The sequence below is a fragment of the Doryrhamphus excisus genome, chromosome 2 (assembly GCF_030265055.1).
Source record: "Doryrhamphus excisus isolate RoL2022-K1 chromosome 2, RoL_Dexc_1.0, whole genome shotgun sequence".
Lineage (NCBI taxonomy): Eukaryota > Metazoa > Chordata > Actinopteri > Syngnathiformes > Syngnathidae > Doryrhamphus > Doryrhamphus excisus.
In genome coordinates, this window is record NC_080467.1 from 23,136,760 (window position 1) to 23,152,724 (window position 15,965).

Here is a 15,965-nt window from a genome sequence, read left to right on the forward strand (position 1 = left end):
AGCGCCCTCTGCTTTCAGGCAAGAGCAGAAACCATAAAAAGCTTACAGCACCTGGTATTCCCAGGCGGTCTCCCATCCAAGTACTAACCAGGCCCGCCCCTGCTTAGCTTCCGAGATCGGGCGTTTTCAGGTTAGTATGGCCGTAAGCTGCCAGGTCAACTGAAAAGATCCTATTTGAAGGCGACGCAGGCCAAACTAGAATCCAGCAAAAAGTGTCAAACAGCGCCCTCTGCTTTCAGGCAAGAGCAGAAACCATAAAAAGCTTACAGCACTTGGTATTCCCAGGCGGTCTCCCATCCATGTACTAACCAGGCCCGCCCCTGCTTAGCTTCCGAGATCGGACGAGATCGGGCGTTTCCAGGGTAGTATGGCCGTAAGCTGCCAAGTCAACTGAAAAGATCCTATTTGAAGGCGACGCAGGCCAAACTAGACTCCAGCAAAAAGTGTCAAACAGCGCCCTCTGCTGTCAGGCAAGAGCAGAAACCATAAAAGGCTTACAGCACCTGGTATTCCCAGGCGGTCTCCCATCCAAGTACTAACCAGGCCCACCCCTGCTTAGCTTCCGAGATCGGACGAGATCGGGCGTTTTCAGGGTAGTATGGCCGTACGCTGCCAGGGCAACTGAAAAGATCCTATTTGAAGGCGACGCAGGCCAAACTAGACTCCAGCAAAAAGTGTCAAACAGCGCCCTCTGCTGTCAGGCAAGAGCAGAAACCATAAAAAGCTTACAGCACCTGGTATTCCCAGGCGGTCTCCCATCCAAGTACTAACCAGGCCCACCCCTGCTTAGCTTCCGAGATCAGACGAGATCGGGCGTTTTCAGGGTAGTATGGCCGTAAGCTGCCAGGTCAACTGAAAAGATCCTATTTGAAGGCGACGCAGGCCAAACTAGACTCCAGCAAAAAGTGTCAAACAGCGCCCTCTGCTGTCAGGCAAGAGCAGAAACCATAAAAAGCTTACAGCACCAGGTATTCCCAGGCGGTCTCCCATCCAAGTACTAACCAGGCCCGCCCCTGCTTAGCTTCCGAGATCGGACGAGTTCGGGCGTTTTCAGGGTAGTATGGCCGTAAGCTGCCAGGGCACTGAAAAGTTCCTATTTGAAGGCGACGCAGGCCAAACTAGACTCCAGCAAAAAGTGTCAAAAAGCGCCCTCTGCTTTCAGGCAAGAGCAGAAACCATAAAAAGCTTACAGCACCTGGTATTCCCAGGCGGTCTCCCATCCAAGTACTAACCAGGCCCGCCCCTGCTTAGCTTCCGAGATCGGGCGTTTTCAGGTTAGTATGGCCGTAAGCTGCCAGGTCAACTGAAAAGATCCTATTTGAAGGCGACGCAGGCCAAACTAGAATCCAGCAAAAAGTGTCAAACAGCGCCCTCTGCTTTCAGGCAAGAGCAGAAACCATAAAAAGCTTACAGCACCTGGTATTCCCAGGCGGTCTCCCATCCAAGTACTAACCAGGCCCGCCCCTGCTTAGCTTCCGAGATCGGACGAGTTCGGGCGTTTTCAGGGTAGTATGGCCGTAAGCTGCCAGGGCCACTGAAAAGTTCCTATTTGAAGGCGACGCAGGCCAAACTAGACTCCAGCAAAAAGTGTCAAACAGCGCCCTCTGCTTTCAGGCAAGAGCAGAAACCATAAAAAGCTTACAGCACCTGGTATTCCCAGGCGGTCTCCCATCCAAGTACTAACCAGTCCCGCCCCTGCTTTGCTTCCGAGATCGGACGAGATCGGGCAAATTCAGGGTAGTATGGCTGTAAGCTGCCAAGGCAACTGAAAAGATCCTATTTGAAGGCGACGCAGGCCAAACTAGACTCCAGCAAAAAGTTTCAAACAGCGCCCTCTGCTGTCAGGCAAGAGCAGAAACCATAAAAAGCTTACAGCACTTGTTATTCCCAGCCGGTCTCCCATCCAAGTACTAACCAGGCCCGCCCCTGCTTAGCTTCCGAGATCGGGCGTTTTCAGGGTAGTATGGCCGTAAGCTGCCAAGTCAACTGAAAAGATCCTATTTGAAGGCGACGCAGGCCAAACTAGACTCCAGCAAAAAGTGTCAAACAGCGCCCTCTGCTGTCAGGCAAGAGCAGAAACCATAAAAGGCTTACAGCACCTGGTATTCCCAGGCGGTCTCCCATCCAAGTACTAACCAGGCCCACCCCTGCTTAGCTTCCGAGATCGGACGAGATCGGGCGTTTTCAGGGTACTAAGGCCGTAAGCTGCCAGGGCAACTGAAAAGATCCTATTTGAAGGCGACGCAGGCCAAACTAGACTCCAGCAAAAAGTGTCAAACAGCGCCCTCTGCTGTCAGGCAAGAGCAGAAACCATAAAAAGCTTACAGCACCTGGTATTCCCAGGCGGTCTCCCATCCAAGTACTAACCAGGCCCGCCCCTGCTTAGCTTCCGAGATCGGACGAGATCGGGCGTTTTCAGGGTAGTATGGCCGTAAGCTGCCAGGGCAACTGAAAAGATCCTATTTGAAGGCGACGCAGGCCAAACTAGACTCCAGCAAAAAGTGTCAAACAGCGCCCTCTGCTGTCAGGCAAGAGCAGAAACCATAAAAAGCTTACAGCACCTGGTATTCCCAGGCGGTCTCCCATCCAAGTACTAACCAGGCCCGTCCCTGCTTAGCTTCCGAGATCGGACGAGATCGGGCGTTTTCAGGGTAGTATGGCCGTAAGCTGCCAGGGCAACTGAAAAGATCCTATTTGAAGGCGACGCAGGCCAAACTAGACTCCAGCAAAAAGTGTCAAACAGCGCCCTCTGCTGTCAGGCAAGAGCAGAAACCATAAAAAGCTTACAGCACCTGGTATTCCCAGGCGGTCTCCCATCCAAGTACTAACCAGGCCCATCCCTGCTTAGCTTCCGAGATCGGACGAGATCGGGCGTTTTCAGGGTAGTATGGCCGTAAGCTGCCAGGGCAACTGAAAAGATCCTATTTGAAGGCGACGCAGGCCAAACTAGACTCCAGCAAAAAGTGTCAAACAGCGCCCTCTGCTGTCAGGCAAGAGCAGAAACCATAAAAAGCTTACAGCACCTGTTATTCCCAGGCGGTCTCCCATCCAAGTACTAACCAGGCCCGCCCCTGCTTAGCTTCCGAGATCGGGCGTTTTCAGGGTAGTATGGCCGTAAGCTGCCAAGTCAACTGAAAAGATCCTATTTGAAGGCGACGCAGGCCAAACTAGACTCCAGCAAAAAGTGTCAAACAGCGCCCTCTGCTGTCAGGCAAGAGCAGAAACCATAAAAAGCTTACAGCACCTGGTATTCCCAGGCGGTCTCCCATCCAAGTACTAACCAGGCCCGCCCCTGCTTAGCTTCCGAGATCGGGCGTTTTCAGGGTAGTATGGCCGTAAGCTGCCAGGTCAACTGAAAAGATCCTATTTGAAGGCGACGCAGGCCAAACTAGACTCCAGCAAAAAGTGTCAAACAGCGCCCTCTGCTGTCAGGCAAGAGCAGAAACCATAAAAAGCTTACAGCACCTGGTATTCCCAGGCGGTCTCCCATCCAAGTACTAACCAGGCCCGCCCCTGCTTAGCTTCCGAGATCGGGCGTTTTCAGGGTAGTATGGCCGTAAGCTGCCAAGTCAACTGAAAAGATCCTATTTGAAGGCGACGCAGGCCAAACTAGACTCCAGCAAAAAGTGTCAAACAGCGCCCTCTGCTGTCAGGCAAGAGCAGAAACCATAAAAGGCTTACAGCACCTGGTATTCCCAGGCGGTCTCCCATCCAAGTACTAACCAGGCCCACCCCTGCTTAGCTTCCGAGATCGGATGAGATCGGGCGTTTTCAGGGTAGTATGGCCGTAAGCTGCCAGGTCAACTGAAAAGATCCTATTTGAAGGCGACGCAGGCCAAACTAGACTCCAGCAAAAAGTGTCAAACAGCGCCCTCTGCTGTCAGGCAAGAGCAGAAACCATAAAAAGCTTACAGCACCTGGTATTCCCAGGCGGTCTCCCATCCAAGTACTAACCAGGCCCGCCCCTGCTTAGCTTCCGAGATCGGGCGTTTTCAGGGTAGTATGGCCGTAAGCTGCCAAGTCAACTGAAAAGATCCTATTTGAAGGCGACGCAGGCCAAACTAGACTCCAGCAAAAAGTGTCAAACAGCGCCCTCTGCTGTCAGGCAAGAGCAGAAACCATAAAAGGCTTACAGCACCTGGTATTCCCAGGCGGTCTCCCATCCAAGTACTAACCAGGCCCACCCCTGCTTAGCTTCCGAGATCGGATGAGATCGGGCGTTTTCAGGGTAGTATGGCCGTAAGCTGCCAGGTCAACTGAAAAGATCCTATTTGAAGGCGACGCAGGCCAAACTAGACTCCAGCAAAAAGTGTCAAACAGCGCCCTCTGCTGTCAGGCAAGAGCAGAAACCATAAAAAGCTTACAGCACCTGGTATTCCCAGGCGGTCTCCCATCCAAGTACTAACCAGGCCCGCCCCTGCTTAGCTTCCGAGATCGGGCGTTTTCAAAGTAGTATGGCCGTAAGCTGCCAGGTCAACTGAAAAGATCCTATTTGAAGGCGACGCAGGCCAAACTAGACTCCAGCAAAAAGTGTCAAACAGCGCCCTCTGCTGTCAGGCAAGAGCAGAAACCATAAAAAGCTTACAGCACCTGGTATTCCCAGGCGGTCTCCCATCCAAGTACTAACCAGGCCCGCCCCTGCTTAGCTTCCGAGATCGGGCGTTTTCAGGGTAGTATGGCCGTAAGCTGCCAGGTCAACTGAATAGATCCTATTTGAAGGCGACGCAGGCCAAACTAGAATCCAGCAAAAAGTGTCAAACAGCGCCCTCTGCTGTCAGGCAAGAGCAGAAACCATAAAAAGCTTACAGCACCTGGTATTCCCAGGCGGTCTCCCATCCAAGTACTAACCAGGCCCGCCCCTGCTTAGCTTCCGAGATCGGACGAGTTCGGGCGTTTTCAGGGTAGTATGGCCGTAAGCTGCCAAGGCCACTGAAAAGTTCCTATTTGAAGGCGACGCAGGCCAAACTAGACTCCAGCAAAAAGTGTCAAACAGCGCCCTCTGCTTTCAGGCAAGAGCAGAAACCATAAAAAGCTTACAGCACCTGGTATTCCCAGGCGGTCTCCCATCCAAGTACTAACCAGTCCCCCCCTGCTTTGCTTCCGAGATCGGACGAGATCGGGCAATTTCAGGGTAGTATAGCTGTAAGCTGCCAAGGCAACTGAAAAGATCCTATTTGAAGGCGACGCAGGCCAAACTAGACTCCAGCAAAAAATTTCAAACAGCGCCCTCTGCTGTCAGGCAAGAGCAGAAACCATAAAAAGCTTACAGCACCTGTTATTCCCAGGCGGTCTCCCATCCAAGTACTAACCAGGCCCGCCCCTGCTTAGCTTCCGAGATCGGGCGTTTTCAGGGTAGTATGGCCGTAAGCTGCCAAGTCAACTGAAAAGATCCTATTTGAAGGCGACGCAGGCCAAACTAGACTCCAGCAAAAAGTGTCAAACAGCGCCCTCTGCTTTCAGGCAAGAGCAGAAACCATAAAAAGCTTACAGCACCTGGTATTCCCAGGCGGTCTCCCATCCAAGTACTAACCAGTCCCGCCCCTGCTTTGCTTCCGAGATCGGACGAGATCGGGCAAATTCAGGGTAGTATGGCTGTAAGCTGCCAAGGCAACTGAAAAGATCCTATTTGAAGGCGACGCAGGCCAAACTAGACTCCAGCAAAAAGTTTCAAACAGCGCCCTCTGCTGTCAGGCAAGAGCAGAAACCATAAAAAGCTTACAGCACTTGTTATTCCCAGCCGGTCTCCCATCCAAGTACTAACCAGGCCCGCCCCTGCTTAGCTTCCGAGATCGGGCGTTTTCAGGGTAGTATGGCCGTAAGCTGCCAAGTCAACTGAAAAGATCCTATTTGAAGGCGACGCAGGCCAAACTAGACTCCAGCAAAAAGTGTCAAACAGCGCCCTCTGCTGTCAGGCAAGAGCAGAAACCATAAAAGGCTTACAGCACCTGGTATTCCCAGGCGGTCTCCCATCCAAGTACTAACCAGGCCCGCCCCTGCTTAGCTTCCGAGATCGGACGAGTTCGGGCGTTTTCAGGGTAGTATGGCCGTAAGCTGCCAGGGCCACTGAAAAGTTCCTATTTGAAGGCGACGCAGGCCAAACTAGACTCCAGCAAAAAGTGTCAAACAGCGCCCTCTGCTTTCAGGCAAGAGCAGAAACCATAAAAAGCTTACAGCACCTGGTATTCCCAGGCGGTCTCCCATCCAAGTACTAACCCGTCCCGCCCCTGCTTTGCTTCCGAGATCGGACGAGATCGGGCAATTTCAGGGTAGTATAGCTGTAAGCTGCCAAGGCAACTGAAAAGATCCTATTTGAAGGCGACGCAGGCCAAACTAGACTCCAGCAAAAAGTTTCAAACAGCGCCCTCTGCTGTCAGGCAAGAGCAGAAACCATAAAAAGCTTACAGCACCTGTTATTCCCAGCCGGTCTCCCATCCAAGTACTAACCAGGCCCGCCCCTGCTTAGCTTCCGAGATCGGGCGTTTTCAGGGTAGTATGGCCGTAAGCTGCCAAGTCAACTGAAAAGATCCTATTTGAAGGCGACGCAGGCCAAACTAGACTCCAGCAAAAAGTGTCAAACAGCGCCCTCTGCTGTCAGGCAAGAGCAGAAACCATAAAAAGCTTACAGCACCTGGTATTCCCAGGCGGTCTCCCATCCAAGTACTAACCAGGCACACCCCTGCTTAGCTTCCGAGATCAGACGAGATCGGGCGTTTTCAGGGTAGTATGGCCGTAAGCTGCCAGGTCAACTGAAAAGATCCTATTTGAAGGCGACGCAGGCCAAACTAGACTCCAGCAAAAACTGTCAAACAGCGCCCTCTGCTGTCAGGCAAGAGCAGAAACCATAAAAAGCTTACAGCACCAGGTATTCCCAGGCGGTCTCCCATCCAAGTACTAACCAGGCCCGCCCCTGCTTAGCTACCGAGATCGGACGAGTTCGGGCGTTTTCAGGGTAGTATGGCCGTAAGCTGCCAGGGCACTGAAAAGTTCCTATTTGAAGGCGACGCAGGCCAAACTAGACTCCAGCAAAAAGTGTCAAAAAGCGCCCTCTGCTTTCAGGCAAGAGCAGAAACCATAAAAAGCTTACAGCACCTGGTATTCCCAGGCGGTCTCCCATCCAAGTACTAACCAGGCCCGCCCCTGCTTAGCTTCCGAGATCGGACGAGTTCGGGCGTTTTCAGGGTAGTATGGCCGTAAGCTGCCAGGGCACTGAAAAGTTCCTATTTGAAGGCGACGCAGGCCAAACTAGACTCCAGCAAAAAGTGTCAAAAAGCGCCCTCTGCTTTCAGGCAAGAGCAGAAACCATAAAAAGCTTACAGCACCTGGTATTCCCAGGCGGTCTCCCATCCAAGTACTAACCAGGCCCGCCCCTGCTTAGCTTCCGAGATCGGACGAGATCGGGCGTTTTCAGGGTAGTATGGCCGTAAGCTGCCAGGGCAACTGAAAAGATCCTATTTGAAGGCGACGCAGGCCAAACTAGACTCCAGCAAAAAGTGTCAAACAGCGCCCTCTGCTGTCAGGCAAGAGCAGAAACCATAAAAAGCTTACAGCACCTGGTATTCCCAGGCGGTCTCCCATCCAAGTACTAACCAGGCCCATCCCTGCTTAGCTTCCGAGATCGGACGAGATCGGGCGTTTTCAGGGTAGTATGGCCGTAAGCTGCCAGGGCAACTGAAAAGATCCTATTTGAAGGCGACGCAGGCCAAACTAGACTCCAGCAAAAAGTGTCAAACAGCGCCCTCTGCTGTCAGGCAAGAGCAGAAACCATAAAAAGCTTACAGCACCTGGTATTCCCAGGCGGTCTCCCATCCAAGTACTAACCAGGCCCACCCCTGCTTAGCTTCCGAGATCGGATGAGATCGGGCGTTTTCAGGGTAGTATGGCCGTAAGCTGCCAGGTCAAATGAAAAGATCCTATTTGAAGGCGACGCAGGCCAAACTAGACTCCAGCAAAAAGTGTCAAACAGCGCCCTCTGCTGTCAGGCAAGAGCAGAAACCATAAAAAGCTTACAGCACCTGGTATTCCCAGGCGGTCTCCCATCCAAGTACTAACCAGGCCCGCCCCTGCTTAGCTTCCGAGATCGGGCGTTTTCAGGGTAGTATGGCCGTAAGCTGCCAGGTCAACTGAAAAGATCCTATTTGAAGGCGACGCAGGCCAAACTAGACTCCAGCAAAAAGTGTCAAACAGCGCCCTCTGCTGTCAGGCAAGAGCAGAAACCATAAAAAGCTTACAGCACCTGGTATTCCCAGGCGGTCTCCCATCCAAGTACTAACCAGGCCCGCCCCTGCTTAGCTTCCGAGATCGGGCGTTTTCAGGGTAGTATGGCCGTAAGCTGCCAAGTCAACTGAAAAGATCCTATTTGAAGGCGACGCAGGCCAAACTAGACTCCAGCAAAAAGTGTCAAACAGCGCCCTCTGCTGTCAGGCAAGAGCAGAAACCATAAAAGGCTTACAGCACCTGGTATTCCCAGGCGGTCTCCCATCCAAGTACTAACCAGGCCCACCCCTGCTTAGCTTCCGAGATCGGATGAGATCGGGCGTTTTCAGGGTAGTATGGCCGTAAGCTGCCAGGTCAACTGAATAGATCCTATTTGAAGGCGACGCAGGCCAAACTAGAATCCAGCAAAAAGTGTCAAACAGCGCCCTCTGCTGTCAGGCAAGAGCAGAAACCATAAAAAGCTTACAGCACCTGGTATTCCCAGGCGGTCTCCCATCCAAGTACTAACCAGGCCCGCCCCTGCTTAGCTTCCGAGATCGGACGAGTTCGGGCGTTTTCAGGGTAGTATGGCCGTAAGCTGCCAAGGCCACTGAAAAGTTCCTATTTGAAGGCGACGCAGGCCAAACTAGACTCCAGCAAAAAGTGTCAAACAGCGCCCTCTGCTTTCAGGCAAGAGCAGAAACCATAAAAAGCTTACAGCACCTGGTATTCCCAGGCGGTCTCCCATCCAAGTACTAACCAGTCCCCCCCTGCTTTGCTTCCGAGATCGGACGAGATCGGGCAATTTCAGGGTAGTATAGCTGTAAGCTGCCAAGGCAACTGAAAAGATCCTATTTGAAGGCGACGCAGGCCAAACTAGACTCCAGCAAAAAATTTCAAACAGCGCCCTCTGCTGTCAGGCAAGAGCAGAAACCATAAAAAGCTTACAGCACCTGTTATTCCCAGGCGGTCTCCCATCCAAGTACTAACCAGGCCCGCCCCTGCTTAGCTTCCGAGATCGGGCGTTTTCAGGGTAGTATGGCCGTAAGCTGCCAAGTCAACTGAAAAGATCCTATTTGAAGGCGACGCAGGCCAAACTAGACTCCAGCAAAAAGTGTCAAACAGCGCCCTCTGCTTTCAGGCAAGAGCAGAAACCATAAAAAGCTTACAGCACCTGGTATTCCCAGGCGGTCTCCCATCCAAGTACTAACCAGTCCCGCCCCTGCTTTGCTTCCGAGATCGGACGAGATCGGGCAAATTCAGGGTAGTATGGCTGTAAGCTGCCAAGGCAACTGAAAAGATCCTATTTGAAGGCGACGCAGGCCAAACTAGACTCCAGCAAAAAGTTTCAAACAGCGCCCTCTGCTGTCAGGCAAGAGCAGAAACCATAAAAAGCTTACAGCACTTGTTATTCCCAGCCGGTCTCCCATCCAAGTACTAACCAGGCCCGCCCCTGCTTAGCTTCCGAGATCGGGCGTTTTCAGGGTAGTATGGCCGTAAGCTGCCAAGTCAACTGAAAAGATCCTATTTGAAGGCGACGCAGGCCAAACTAGACTCCAGCAAAAAGTGTCAAACAGCGCCCTCTGCTGTCAGGCAAGAGCAGAAACCATAAAAGGCTTACAGCACCTGGTATTCCCAGGCGGTCTCCCATCCAAGTACTAACCAGGCCCGCCCCTGCTTAGCTTCCGAGATCGGACGAGTTCGGGCGTTTTCAGGGTAGTATGGCCGTAAGCTGCCAGGGCCACTGAAAAGTTCCTATTTGAAGGCGACGCAGGCCAAACTAGACTCCAGCAAAAAGTGTCAAACAGCGCCCTCTGCTTTCAGGCAAGAGCAGAAACCATAAAAAGCTTACAGCACCTGGTATTCCCAGGCGGTCTCCCATCCAAGTACTAACCCGTCCCGCCCCTGCTTTGCTTCCGAGATCGGACGAGATCGGGCAATTTCAGGGTAGTATAGCTGTAAGCTGCCAAGGCAACTGAAAAGATCCTATTTGAAGGCGACGCAGGCCAAACTAGACTCCAGCAAAAAGTTTCAAACAGCGCCCTCTGCTGTCAGGCAAGAGCAGAAACCATAAAAAGCTTACAGCACCTGTTATTCCCAGCCGGTCTCCCATCCAAGTACTAACCAGGCCCGCCCCTGCTTAGCTTCCGAGATCGGGCGTTTTCAGGGTAGTATGGCCGTAAGCTGCCAAGTCAACTGAAAAGATCCTATTTGAAGGCGACGCAGGCCAAACTAGACTCCAGCAAAAAGTGTCAAACAGCGCCCTCTGCTGTCAGGCAAGAGCAGAAACCATAAAAAGCTTACAGCACCTGGTATTCCCAGGCGGTCTCCCATCCAAGTACTAACCAGGCACACCCCTGCTTAGCTTCCGAGATCAGACGAGATCGGGCGTTTTCAGGGTAGTATGGCCGTAAGCTGCCAGGTCAACTGAAAAGATCCTATTTGAAGGCGACGCAGGCCAAACTAGACTCCAGCAAAAACTGTCAAACAGCGCCCTCTGCTGTCAGGCAAGAGCAGAAACCATAAAAAGCTTACAGCACCAGGTATTCCCAGGCGGTCTCCCATCCAAGTACTAACCAGGCCCGCCCCTGCTTAGCTACCGAGATCGGACGAGTTCGGGCGTTTTCAGGGTAGTATGGCCGTAAGCTGCCAGGGCACTGAAAAGTTCCTATTTGAAGGCGACGCAGGCCAAACTAGACTCCAGCAAAAAGTGTCAAAAAGCGCCCTCTGCTTTCAGGCAAGAGCAGAAACCATAAAAAGCTTACAGCACCTGGTATTCCCAGGCGGTCTCCCATCCAAGTACTAACCAGGCCCGCCCCTGCTTAGCTTCCGAGATCGGACGAGTTCGGGCGTTTTCAGGGTAGTATGGCCGTAAGCTGCCAGGGCACTGAAAAGTTCCTATTTGAAGGCGACGCAGGCCAAACTAGACTCCAGCAAAAAGTGTCAAAAAGCGCCCTCTGCTTTCAGGCAAGAGCAGAAACCATAAAAAGCTTACAGCACCTGGTATTCCCAGGCGGTCTCCCATCCAAGTACTAACCAGGCCCGCCCCTGCTTAGCTTCCGAGATCGGACGAGATCGGGCGTTTTCAGGGTAGTATGGCCGTAAGCTGCCAGGGCAACTGAAAAGATCCTATTTGAAGGCGACGCAGGCCAAACTAGACTCCAGCAAAAAGTGTCAAACAGCGCCCTCTGCTGTCAGGCAAGAGCAGAAACCATAAAAAGCTTACAGCACCTGGTATTCCCAGGCGGTCTCCCATCCAAGTACTAACCAGGCCCATCCCTGCTTAGCTTCCGAGATCGGACGAGATCGGGCGTTTTCAGGGTAGTATGGCCGTAAGCTGCCAGGGCAACTGAAAAGATCCTATTTGAAGGCGACGCAGGCCAAACTAGACTCCAGCAAAAAGTGTCAAACAGCGCCCTCTGCTGTCAGGCAAGAGCAGAAACCATAAAAAGCTTACAGCACCTGGTATTCCCAGGCGGTCTCCCATCCAAGTACTAACCAGGCCCACCCCTGCTTAGCTTCCGAGATCGGATGAGATCGGGCGTTTTCAGGGTAGTATGGCCGTAAGCTGCCAGGTCAAATGAAAAGATCCTATTTGAAGGCGACGCAGGCCAAACTAGACTCCAGCAAAAAGTGTCAAACAGCGCCCTCTGCTGTCAGGCAAGAGCAGAAACCATAAAAAGCTTACAGCACCTGGTATTCCCAGGCGGTCTCCCATCCAAGTACTAACCAGGCCCGCCCCTGCTTAGCTTCCGAGATCGGGCGTTTTCAGGGTAGTATGGCCGTAAGCTGCCAGGTCAACTGAAAAGATCCTATTTGAAGGCGACGCAGGCCAAACTAGACTCCAGCAAAAAGTGTCAAACAGCGCCCTCTGCTGTCAGGCAAGAGCAGAAACCATAAAAAGCTTACAGCACCTGGTATTCCCAGGCGGTCTCCCATCCAAGTACTAACCAGGCCCGCCCCTGCTTAGCTTCCGAGATCGGGCGTTTTCAGGGTAGTATGGCCGTAAGCTGCCAAGTCAACTGAAAAGATCCTATTTGAAGGCGACGCAGGCCAAACTAGACTCCAGCAAAAAGTGTCAAACAGCGCCCTCTGCTGTCAGGCAAGAGCAGAAACCATAAAAGGCTTACAGCACCTGGTATTCCCAGGCGGTCTCCCATCCAAGTACTAACCAGGCCCACCCCTGCTTAGCTTCCGAGATCGGTCGAGATCGGGCGTTTTCAGGGTACTAAGGCCGTAAGCTGCCAGGGCAACTGAAAAGATCCTATTTGAAGGCGACGCAGGCCAAACTAGACTCCAGCAAAAAGTGTCAAACAGCGCCCTCTGCTGTCAGGCAAGAGCAGAAACCATAAAAAGCTTACAGCACCTGGTATTCCCAGGCGGTCTCCCATCCAAGTACTAACCAGGCCCGCCCCGGCTTAGCTTCCGAGATCGGACGAGATCGGGCGTTTTCAGGGTAGTATGGCCGTAAGCTGCCAGGGCAACTGAAAAGATCCTATTTGAAGGCGACGCAGGCCAAACTAGACTCCAGCAAAAAGTGTCAAACAGCGCCCTCTGCTGTCAGGCAAGAGCAGAAACCATAAAAAGCTTACAGCACCTGGTATTCCCAGGCGGTCTCCCATCCAAGTACTAACCAGGCCCGTCCCTGCTTAGCTTCCGAGATCGGACGAGATCGGGCGTTTTCAGGGTAGTATGGCCGTAAGCTGCCAGGGCAACTGAAAAGATCCTATTTGAAGGCGACGCAGGCCAAACTAGACTCCAGCAAAAAGTGTCAAACAGCGCCCTCTGCTGTCAGGCAAGAGCAGAAACCATAAAAAGCTTACAGCACCTGGTATTCCCAGGCGGTCTACCATCCAAGTACTAACCAGGCCCATCCCTGCTTAGCTTCCGAGATCGGACGAGATCGGGCGTTTTCAGGGTAGTATGGCCGTAAGCTGCCAGGGCAACTGAAAAGATCCTATTTGAAGGCGACGCAGGCCAAACTAGACTCCAGCAAAAAGTGTCAAACAGCGCCCTCTGCTGTCAGGCAAGAGCAGAAACCATAAAAAGCTTACAGCACCTGGTATTCCCAGGCGGTCTCCCATCCAAGTACTAACCAGGCCCACCCCTGCTTAGCTTCCGAGATCGGATGAGATCGGGCGTTTTCAGGGTAGTATGGCCGTAAGCTGCCAGGTCAACTGAAAAGATCCTATTTGAAGGCGACGCAGGCCAAACTAGACTCCAGCAAAAAGTGTCAAACAGCGCCCTCTGCTGTCAGGCAAGAGCAGAAACCATAAAAAGCTTACAGCACCTGGTATTCCCAGGCGGTCTCCCATCCAAGTACTAACCAGGCCCGCCCCTGCTTAGCTTCCGAGATCGGGCGTTTTCAAAGTAGTATGGCCGTAAGCTGCCAGGTCAACTGAAAAGATCCTATTTGAAGGCGACGCAGGCCAAACTAGACTCCAGCAAAAAGTGTCAAACAGCGCCCTCTGCTGTCAGGCAAGAGCAGAAACCATAAAAAGCTTACAGCACCTGGTATTCCCAGGCGGTCTCCCATCCAAGTACTAACCAGGCCCGCCCCTGCTTAGCTTCCGAGATCGGGCGTTTTCAGGGTAGTATGGCCGTAAGCTGCCAGGTCAACTGAATAGATCCTATTTGAAGGCGACGCAGGCCAAACTAGAATCCAGCAAAAAGTGTCAAACAGCGCCCTCTGCTGTCAGGCAAGAGCAGAAACCATAAAAAGCTTACAGCACCTGGTATTCCCAGGCGGTCTCCCATCCAAGTACTAACCAGGCCCGCCCCTGCTTAGCTTCCGAGATCGGACGAGTTCGGGCGTTTTCAGGGTAGTATGGCCGTAAGCTGCCAAGGCCACTGAAAAGTTCCTATTTGAAGGCGACGCAGGCCAAACTAGACTCCAGCAAAAAGTGTCAAACAGCGCCCTCTGCTTTCAGGCAAGAGCAGAAACCATAAAAAGCTTACAGCACCTGGTATTCCCAGGCGGTCTCCCATCCAAGTACTAACCAGTCCCCCCCTGCTTTGCTTCCGAGATCGGACGAGATCGGGCAATTTCAGGGTAGTATAGCTGTAAGCTGCCAAGGCAACTGAAAAGATCCTATTTGAAGGCGACGCAGGCCAAACTAGACTCCAGCAAAAAATTTCAAACAGCGCCCTCTGCTGTCAGGCAAGAGCAGAAACCATAAAAAGCTTACAGCACCTGTTATTCCCAGGCGGTCTCCCATCCAAGTACTAACCAGGCCCGCCCCTGCTAAGCTTCCGAGATCGGGCGTTTTCAGGGTAGTATGGCCGTAAGCTGCCAAGTCAACTGAAAAGATCCTATTTGAAGGCGACGCAGGCCAAACTAGACTCCAGCAAAAAGTGTCAAACAGCGCCCTCTGCTTTCAGGCAAGAGCAGAAACCATAAAAAGCTTACAGCACCTGGTATTCCCAGGCGGTCTCCCATCCAAGTACTAACCAGTCCCGCCCCTGCTTTGCTTCCGAGATCGGGCAAATTCAGGGTAGTATGGCTGTAAGCTGCCAAGGCAACTGAAAAGATCCTATTTGAAGGCGACGCAGGCCAAACTAGACTCCAGCAAAAAGTTTCAAACAGCGCCCTCTGCTGTCAGGCAAGAGCCGAAACCATAAAAAGCTTACAGCACTTGTTATTCCCAGCCGGTCTCCCATCCAAGTACTAACCAGGCCCGCCCCTGCTTAGCTTCCGAGATCGGGCGTTTTCAGGGTAGTATGGCCGTAAGCTGCCAAGTCAACTGAAAAGATCCTATTTGAAGGCGACGCAGGCCAAACTAGACTCCAGCAAAAAGTGTCAAACAGCGCCCTCTGCTGTCAGGCAAGAGCAGAAACCATAAAAGGCTTACAGCACCTGGTATTCCCAGGCGGTCTCCCATCCAAGTACTAACCAGGCCCGCCCCTGCTTAGCTTCCGAGATCGGACGAGTTCGGGCGTTTTCAGGGTAGTATGGCCGTAAGCTGCCAGGGCCACTGAAAAGTTCCTATTTGAAGGCGACGCAGGCCAAACTAGACTCCAGCAAAAAGTGTCAAACAGCGCCCTCTGCTTTCAGGCAAGAGCAGAAACCATAAAAAGCTTACAGCACCTGGTATTCCCAGGCGGTCTCCCATCCAAGTACTAACCCGTCCCGCCCCTGCTTTGCTTCCGAGATCGGACGAGATCGGGCAATTTCAGGGTAGTATAGCTGTAAGCTGCCAAGGCAACTGAAAAGATCCTATTTGAAGGCGACGCAGGCCAAACTAGACTCCAGCAAAAAGTTTCAAACAGCGCCCTCTGCTGTCAGGCAAGAGCAGAAACCATAAAAAGCTTACAGCACCTGTTATTCCCAGCCGGTCTCCCATCCAAGTACTAACCAGGCCCGCCCCTGCTTAGCTTCCGAGATCGGGCGTTTTCAGGGTAGTATGGCCGTAAGCTGCCAAGTCAACTGAAAAGATCCTATTTGAAGGCGACGCAGGCCAAACTAGACTCCAGCAAAAAGTGTCAAACAGCGCCCTCTGCTGTCAGGCAAGAGCAGAAACCATAAAAAGCTTACAGCACCTGGTATTCCCAGGCGGTCTCCCATCCAAGTACTAACCAGGCACACCCCTGCTTAGCTTCCGAGATCAGACGAGATCGGGCGTTTTCAGGGTAGTATGGCCGTAAGCTGCCAGGTCAACTGAAAAGATCCTATTTGAAGGCGACGCAGGCCAAACTAGACTCCAGCAAAAACTGTCAAACAGCGCCCTCTGCTGTCAGGCAAGAGCAGAAACCATAAAAAGCTTACAGCACCA

At 52.5% G+C, this 15,965-nt stretch overlaps 43 non-coding genes and 28 pseudogenes across 43 annotated transcripts in view; all 71 read right to left on the reverse strand.

Annotated features, from left to right (window-relative positions):
- Positions 1-39: 39 nt before the first annotated feature.
- LOC131123028 (5S ribosomal RNA) lies at positions 40-148 on the reverse strand (annotated as a pseudogene).
- Positions 149-260: 112 nt separating this feature from the next.
- Positions 261-379, reverse strand: LOC131121220 (5S ribosomal RNA). Its single transcript, XR_009127755.1, has one exon. It is a non-coding gene; the product is annotated as a 5S ribosomal RNA (ribosomal RNA).
- Positions 380-491: 112 nt separating this feature from the next.
- Positions 492-610, reverse strand: LOC131124034 (5S ribosomal RNA). Its single transcript, XR_009128780.1, has one exon. It is a non-coding gene; the product is annotated as a 5S ribosomal RNA (ribosomal RNA).
- Positions 611-722: 112 nt separating this feature from the next.
- LOC131121357 (5S ribosomal RNA) lies at positions 723-841 on the reverse strand. Its single transcript, XR_009127868.1, has one exon. It is a non-coding gene; the product is annotated as a 5S ribosomal RNA (ribosomal RNA).
- A 112-nt stretch (positions 842-953) lies between these two features.
- On the reverse strand, positions 954-1,072 carry LOC131120308 (5S ribosomal RNA). Its single transcript, XR_009126866.1, has one exon. It is a non-coding gene; the product is annotated as a 5S ribosomal RNA (ribosomal RNA).
- A 111-nt stretch (positions 1,073-1,183) lies between these two features.
- LOC131123029 (5S ribosomal RNA) lies at positions 1,184-1,292 on the reverse strand (annotated as a pseudogene).
- Positions 1,293-1,404: 112 nt separating this feature from the next.
- LOC131120147 (5S ribosomal RNA) lies at positions 1,405-1,523 on the reverse strand. The gene has a single exon (XR_009126708.1). It is a non-coding gene; the product is annotated as a 5S ribosomal RNA (ribosomal RNA).
- Positions 1,524-1,635: 112 nt separating this feature from the next.
- Positions 1,636-1,754, reverse strand: LOC131121864 (5S ribosomal RNA). Its single transcript, XR_009128359.1, has one exon. It is a non-coding gene; the product is annotated as a 5S ribosomal RNA (ribosomal RNA).
- A 112-nt stretch (positions 1,755-1,866) lies between these two features.
- Positions 1,867-1,975, reverse strand: LOC131123667 (5S ribosomal RNA; annotated as a pseudogene).
- A 112-nt stretch (positions 1,976-2,087) lies between these two features.
- Positions 2,088-2,206, reverse strand: LOC131120849 (5S ribosomal RNA). The gene has a single exon (XR_009127394.1). It is a non-coding gene; the product is annotated as a 5S ribosomal RNA (ribosomal RNA).
- Positions 2,207-2,318: 112 nt separating this feature from the next.
- LOC131122121 (5S ribosomal RNA) lies at positions 2,319-2,437 on the reverse strand. Its single transcript, XR_009128534.1, has one exon. It is a non-coding gene; the product is annotated as a 5S ribosomal RNA (ribosomal RNA).
- A 112-nt stretch (positions 2,438-2,549) lies between these two features.
- Positions 2,550-2,668, reverse strand: LOC131120952 (5S ribosomal RNA). The gene has a single exon (XR_009127494.1). It is a non-coding gene; the product is annotated as a 5S ribosomal RNA (ribosomal RNA).
- A 112-nt stretch (positions 2,669-2,780) lies between these two features.
- On the reverse strand, positions 2,781-2,899 carry LOC131120398 (5S ribosomal RNA). Its single transcript, XR_009126954.1, has one exon. It is a non-coding gene; the product is annotated as a 5S ribosomal RNA (ribosomal RNA).
- A 112-nt stretch (positions 2,900-3,011) lies between these two features.
- On the reverse strand, positions 3,012-3,120 carry LOC131122813 (5S ribosomal RNA; annotated as a pseudogene).
- Positions 3,121-3,232: 112 nt separating this feature from the next.
- Positions 3,233-3,341, reverse strand: LOC131122408 (5S ribosomal RNA; annotated as a pseudogene).
- A 112-nt stretch (positions 3,342-3,453) lies between these two features.
- Positions 3,454-3,562, reverse strand: LOC131122409 (5S ribosomal RNA; annotated as a pseudogene).
- A 112-nt stretch (positions 3,563-3,674) lies between these two features.
- Positions 3,675-3,793, reverse strand: LOC131120154 (5S ribosomal RNA). The gene has a single exon (XR_009126715.1). It is a non-coding gene; the product is annotated as a 5S ribosomal RNA (ribosomal RNA).
- Positions 3,794-3,905: 112 nt separating this feature from the next.
- LOC131122410 (5S ribosomal RNA) lies at positions 3,906-4,014 on the reverse strand (annotated as a pseudogene).
- A 112-nt stretch (positions 4,015-4,126) lies between these two features.
- LOC131120268 (5S ribosomal RNA) lies at positions 4,127-4,245 on the reverse strand. The gene has a single exon (XR_009126826.1). It is a non-coding gene; the product is annotated as a 5S ribosomal RNA (ribosomal RNA).
- A 112-nt stretch (positions 4,246-4,357) lies between these two features.
- LOC131122951 (5S ribosomal RNA) lies at positions 4,358-4,466 on the reverse strand (annotated as a pseudogene).
- Positions 4,467-4,578: 112 nt separating this feature from the next.
- LOC131122412 (5S ribosomal RNA) lies at positions 4,579-4,687 on the reverse strand (annotated as a pseudogene).
- Positions 4,688-4,799: 112 nt separating this feature from the next.
- Positions 4,800-4,918, reverse strand: LOC131120149 (5S ribosomal RNA). Its single transcript, XR_009126710.1, has one exon. It is a non-coding gene; the product is annotated as a 5S ribosomal RNA (ribosomal RNA).
- Positions 4,919-5,030: 112 nt separating this feature from the next.
- Positions 5,031-5,148, reverse strand: LOC131122788 (5S ribosomal RNA; annotated as a pseudogene).
- A 112-nt stretch (positions 5,149-5,260) lies between these two features.
- Positions 5,261-5,369, reverse strand: LOC131122814 (5S ribosomal RNA; annotated as a pseudogene).
- Positions 5,370-5,481: 112 nt separating this feature from the next.
- On the reverse strand, positions 5,482-5,600 carry LOC131121865 (5S ribosomal RNA). Its single transcript, XR_009128360.1, has one exon. It is a non-coding gene; the product is annotated as a 5S ribosomal RNA (ribosomal RNA).
- A 112-nt stretch (positions 5,601-5,712) lies between these two features.
- LOC131123668 (5S ribosomal RNA) lies at positions 5,713-5,821 on the reverse strand (annotated as a pseudogene).
- A 112-nt stretch (positions 5,822-5,933) lies between these two features.
- Positions 5,934-6,052, reverse strand: LOC131124179 (5S ribosomal RNA). Its single transcript, XR_009128838.1, has one exon. It is a non-coding gene; the product is annotated as a 5S ribosomal RNA (ribosomal RNA).
- A 112-nt stretch (positions 6,053-6,164) lies between these two features.
- LOC131121936 (5S ribosomal RNA) lies at positions 6,165-6,283 on the reverse strand. Its single transcript, XR_009128426.1, has one exon. It is a non-coding gene; the product is annotated as a 5S ribosomal RNA (ribosomal RNA).
- A 112-nt stretch (positions 6,284-6,395) lies between these two features.
- On the reverse strand, positions 6,396-6,504 carry LOC131123238 (5S ribosomal RNA; annotated as a pseudogene).
- A 112-nt stretch (positions 6,505-6,616) lies between these two features.
- LOC131120710 (5S ribosomal RNA) lies at positions 6,617-6,735 on the reverse strand. Its single transcript, XR_009127258.1, has one exon. It is a non-coding gene; the product is annotated as a 5S ribosomal RNA (ribosomal RNA).
- Positions 6,736-6,847: 112 nt separating this feature from the next.
- On the reverse strand, positions 6,848-6,966 carry LOC131120664 (5S ribosomal RNA). Its single transcript, XR_009127214.1, has one exon. It is a non-coding gene; the product is annotated as a 5S ribosomal RNA (ribosomal RNA).
- A 111-nt stretch (positions 6,967-7,077) lies between these two features.
- On the reverse strand, positions 7,078-7,196 carry LOC131120150 (5S ribosomal RNA). Its single transcript, XR_009126711.1, has one exon. It is a non-coding gene; the product is annotated as a 5S ribosomal RNA (ribosomal RNA).
- A 111-nt stretch (positions 7,197-7,307) lies between these two features.
- On the reverse strand, positions 7,308-7,426 carry LOC131122133 (5S ribosomal RNA). The gene has a single exon (XR_009128544.1). It is a non-coding gene; the product is annotated as a 5S ribosomal RNA (ribosomal RNA).
- A 112-nt stretch (positions 7,427-7,538) lies between these two features.
- LOC131120409 (5S ribosomal RNA) lies at positions 7,539-7,657 on the reverse strand. Its single transcript, XR_009126965.1, has one exon. It is a non-coding gene; the product is annotated as a 5S ribosomal RNA (ribosomal RNA).
- Positions 7,658-7,769: 112 nt separating this feature from the next.
- On the reverse strand, positions 7,770-7,888 carry LOC131124188 (5S ribosomal RNA). Its single transcript, XR_009128847.1, has one exon. It is a non-coding gene; the product is annotated as a 5S ribosomal RNA (ribosomal RNA).
- A 112-nt stretch (positions 7,889-8,000) lies between these two features.
- LOC131122413 (5S ribosomal RNA) lies at positions 8,001-8,109 on the reverse strand (annotated as a pseudogene).
- A 112-nt stretch (positions 8,110-8,221) lies between these two features.
- Positions 8,222-8,330, reverse strand: LOC131122414 (5S ribosomal RNA; annotated as a pseudogene).
- A 112-nt stretch (positions 8,331-8,442) lies between these two features.
- On the reverse strand, positions 8,443-8,561 carry LOC131120381 (5S ribosomal RNA). The gene has a single exon (XR_009126937.1). It is a non-coding gene; the product is annotated as a 5S ribosomal RNA (ribosomal RNA).
- A 112-nt stretch (positions 8,562-8,673) lies between these two features.
- Positions 8,674-8,792, reverse strand: LOC131120151 (5S ribosomal RNA). Its single transcript, XR_009126712.1, has one exon. It is a non-coding gene; the product is annotated as a 5S ribosomal RNA (ribosomal RNA).
- A 112-nt stretch (positions 8,793-8,904) lies between these two features.
- LOC131122789 (5S ribosomal RNA) lies at positions 8,905-9,022 on the reverse strand (annotated as a pseudogene).
- Positions 9,023-9,134: 112 nt separating this feature from the next.
- On the reverse strand, positions 9,135-9,243 carry LOC131122816 (5S ribosomal RNA; annotated as a pseudogene).
- A 112-nt stretch (positions 9,244-9,355) lies between these two features.
- Positions 9,356-9,474, reverse strand: LOC131121867 (5S ribosomal RNA). The gene has a single exon (XR_009128361.1). It is a non-coding gene; the product is annotated as a 5S ribosomal RNA (ribosomal RNA).
- A 112-nt stretch (positions 9,475-9,586) lies between these two features.
- On the reverse strand, positions 9,587-9,695 carry LOC131123669 (5S ribosomal RNA; annotated as a pseudogene).
- Positions 9,696-9,807: 112 nt separating this feature from the next.
- On the reverse strand, positions 9,808-9,926 carry LOC131124180 (5S ribosomal RNA). Its single transcript, XR_009128839.1, has one exon. It is a non-coding gene; the product is annotated as a 5S ribosomal RNA (ribosomal RNA).
- Positions 9,927-10,038: 112 nt separating this feature from the next.
- Positions 10,039-10,157, reverse strand: LOC131121937 (5S ribosomal RNA). Its single transcript, XR_009128427.1, has one exon. It is a non-coding gene; the product is annotated as a 5S ribosomal RNA (ribosomal RNA).
- Positions 10,158-10,269: 112 nt separating this feature from the next.
- LOC131123239 (5S ribosomal RNA) lies at positions 10,270-10,378 on the reverse strand (annotated as a pseudogene).
- A 112-nt stretch (positions 10,379-10,490) lies between these two features.
- Positions 10,491-10,609, reverse strand: LOC131120711 (5S ribosomal RNA). The gene has a single exon (XR_009127259.1). It is a non-coding gene; the product is annotated as a 5S ribosomal RNA (ribosomal RNA).
- Positions 10,610-10,721: 112 nt separating this feature from the next.
- On the reverse strand, positions 10,722-10,840 carry LOC131120665 (5S ribosomal RNA). The gene has a single exon (XR_009127215.1). It is a non-coding gene; the product is annotated as a 5S ribosomal RNA (ribosomal RNA).
- Positions 10,841-10,951: 111 nt separating this feature from the next.
- On the reverse strand, positions 10,952-11,070 carry LOC131120152 (5S ribosomal RNA). The gene has a single exon (XR_009126713.1). It is a non-coding gene; the product is annotated as a 5S ribosomal RNA (ribosomal RNA).
- A 111-nt stretch (positions 11,071-11,181) lies between these two features.
- Positions 11,182-11,300, reverse strand: LOC131122145 (5S ribosomal RNA). Its single transcript, XR_009128545.1, has one exon. It is a non-coding gene; the product is annotated as a 5S ribosomal RNA (ribosomal RNA).
- Positions 11,301-11,412: 112 nt separating this feature from the next.
- On the reverse strand, positions 11,413-11,531 carry LOC131120420 (5S ribosomal RNA). The gene has a single exon (XR_009126976.1). It is a non-coding gene; the product is annotated as a 5S ribosomal RNA (ribosomal RNA).
- Positions 11,532-11,643: 112 nt separating this feature from the next.
- On the reverse strand, positions 11,644-11,762 carry LOC131124199 (5S ribosomal RNA). Its single transcript, XR_009128858.1, has one exon. It is a non-coding gene; the product is annotated as a 5S ribosomal RNA (ribosomal RNA).
- Positions 11,763-11,874: 112 nt separating this feature from the next.
- LOC131122415 (5S ribosomal RNA) lies at positions 11,875-11,983 on the reverse strand (annotated as a pseudogene).
- Positions 11,984-12,095: 112 nt separating this feature from the next.
- Positions 12,096-12,204, reverse strand: LOC131122417 (5S ribosomal RNA; annotated as a pseudogene).
- A 112-nt stretch (positions 12,205-12,316) lies between these two features.
- LOC131121527 (5S ribosomal RNA) lies at positions 12,317-12,435 on the reverse strand. Its single transcript, XR_009128033.1, has one exon. It is a non-coding gene; the product is annotated as a 5S ribosomal RNA (ribosomal RNA).
- Positions 12,436-12,547: 112 nt separating this feature from the next.
- LOC131120411 (5S ribosomal RNA) lies at positions 12,548-12,666 on the reverse strand. Its single transcript, XR_009126967.1, has one exon. It is a non-coding gene; the product is annotated as a 5S ribosomal RNA (ribosomal RNA).
- Positions 12,667-12,778: 112 nt separating this feature from the next.
- LOC131120965 (5S ribosomal RNA) lies at positions 12,779-12,897 on the reverse strand. The gene has a single exon (XR_009127506.1). It is a non-coding gene; the product is annotated as a 5S ribosomal RNA (ribosomal RNA).
- A 112-nt stretch (positions 12,898-13,009) lies between these two features.
- Positions 13,010-13,128, reverse strand: LOC131123221 (5S ribosomal RNA). Its single transcript, XR_009128699.1, has one exon. It is a non-coding gene; the product is annotated as a 5S ribosomal RNA (ribosomal RNA).
- Positions 13,129-13,240: 112 nt separating this feature from the next.
- LOC131124210 (5S ribosomal RNA) lies at positions 13,241-13,359 on the reverse strand. Its single transcript, XR_009128870.1, has one exon. It is a non-coding gene; the product is annotated as a 5S ribosomal RNA (ribosomal RNA).
- A 112-nt stretch (positions 13,360-13,471) lies between these two features.
- LOC131122952 (5S ribosomal RNA) lies at positions 13,472-13,580 on the reverse strand (annotated as a pseudogene).
- A 112-nt stretch (positions 13,581-13,692) lies between these two features.
- On the reverse strand, positions 13,693-13,801 carry LOC131122418 (5S ribosomal RNA; annotated as a pseudogene).
- Positions 13,802-13,913: 112 nt separating this feature from the next.
- Positions 13,914-14,032, reverse strand: LOC131120153 (5S ribosomal RNA). The gene has a single exon (XR_009126714.1). It is a non-coding gene; the product is annotated as a 5S ribosomal RNA (ribosomal RNA).
- Positions 14,033-14,144: 112 nt separating this feature from the next.
- On the reverse strand, positions 14,145-14,262 carry LOC131122790 (5S ribosomal RNA; annotated as a pseudogene).
- A 112-nt stretch (positions 14,263-14,374) lies between these two features.
- On the reverse strand, positions 14,375-14,483 carry LOC131123477 (5S ribosomal RNA; annotated as a pseudogene).
- A 112-nt stretch (positions 14,484-14,595) lies between these two features.
- On the reverse strand, positions 14,596-14,704 carry LOC131123890 (5S ribosomal RNA; annotated as a pseudogene).
- Positions 14,705-14,816: 112 nt separating this feature from the next.
- Positions 14,817-14,925, reverse strand: LOC131123670 (5S ribosomal RNA; annotated as a pseudogene).
- Positions 14,926-15,037: 112 nt separating this feature from the next.
- On the reverse strand, positions 15,038-15,156 carry LOC131124181 (5S ribosomal RNA). The gene has a single exon (XR_009128840.1). It is a non-coding gene; the product is annotated as a 5S ribosomal RNA (ribosomal RNA).
- Positions 15,157-15,268: 112 nt separating this feature from the next.
- Positions 15,269-15,387, reverse strand: LOC131121938 (5S ribosomal RNA). Its single transcript, XR_009128428.1, has one exon. It is a non-coding gene; the product is annotated as a 5S ribosomal RNA (ribosomal RNA).
- Positions 15,388-15,499: 112 nt separating this feature from the next.
- LOC131123241 (5S ribosomal RNA) lies at positions 15,500-15,608 on the reverse strand (annotated as a pseudogene).
- Positions 15,609-15,720: 112 nt separating this feature from the next.
- Positions 15,721-15,839, reverse strand: LOC131120712 (5S ribosomal RNA). The gene has a single exon (XR_009127260.1). It is a non-coding gene; the product is annotated as a 5S ribosomal RNA (ribosomal RNA).
- Positions 15,840-15,951: 112 nt separating this feature from the next.
- LOC131120666 (5S ribosomal RNA) overlaps positions 15,952-15,965 on the reverse strand; it is a 119-nt gene continuing 105 nt past the window's right edge. Inside the window, exon 1 of the ribosomal RNA XR_009127216.1 lies at positions 15,952-15,965. This exon is cut by the window's right edge and continues 105 nt beyond it. This is a non-coding gene — a ribosomal RNA (5S ribosomal RNA).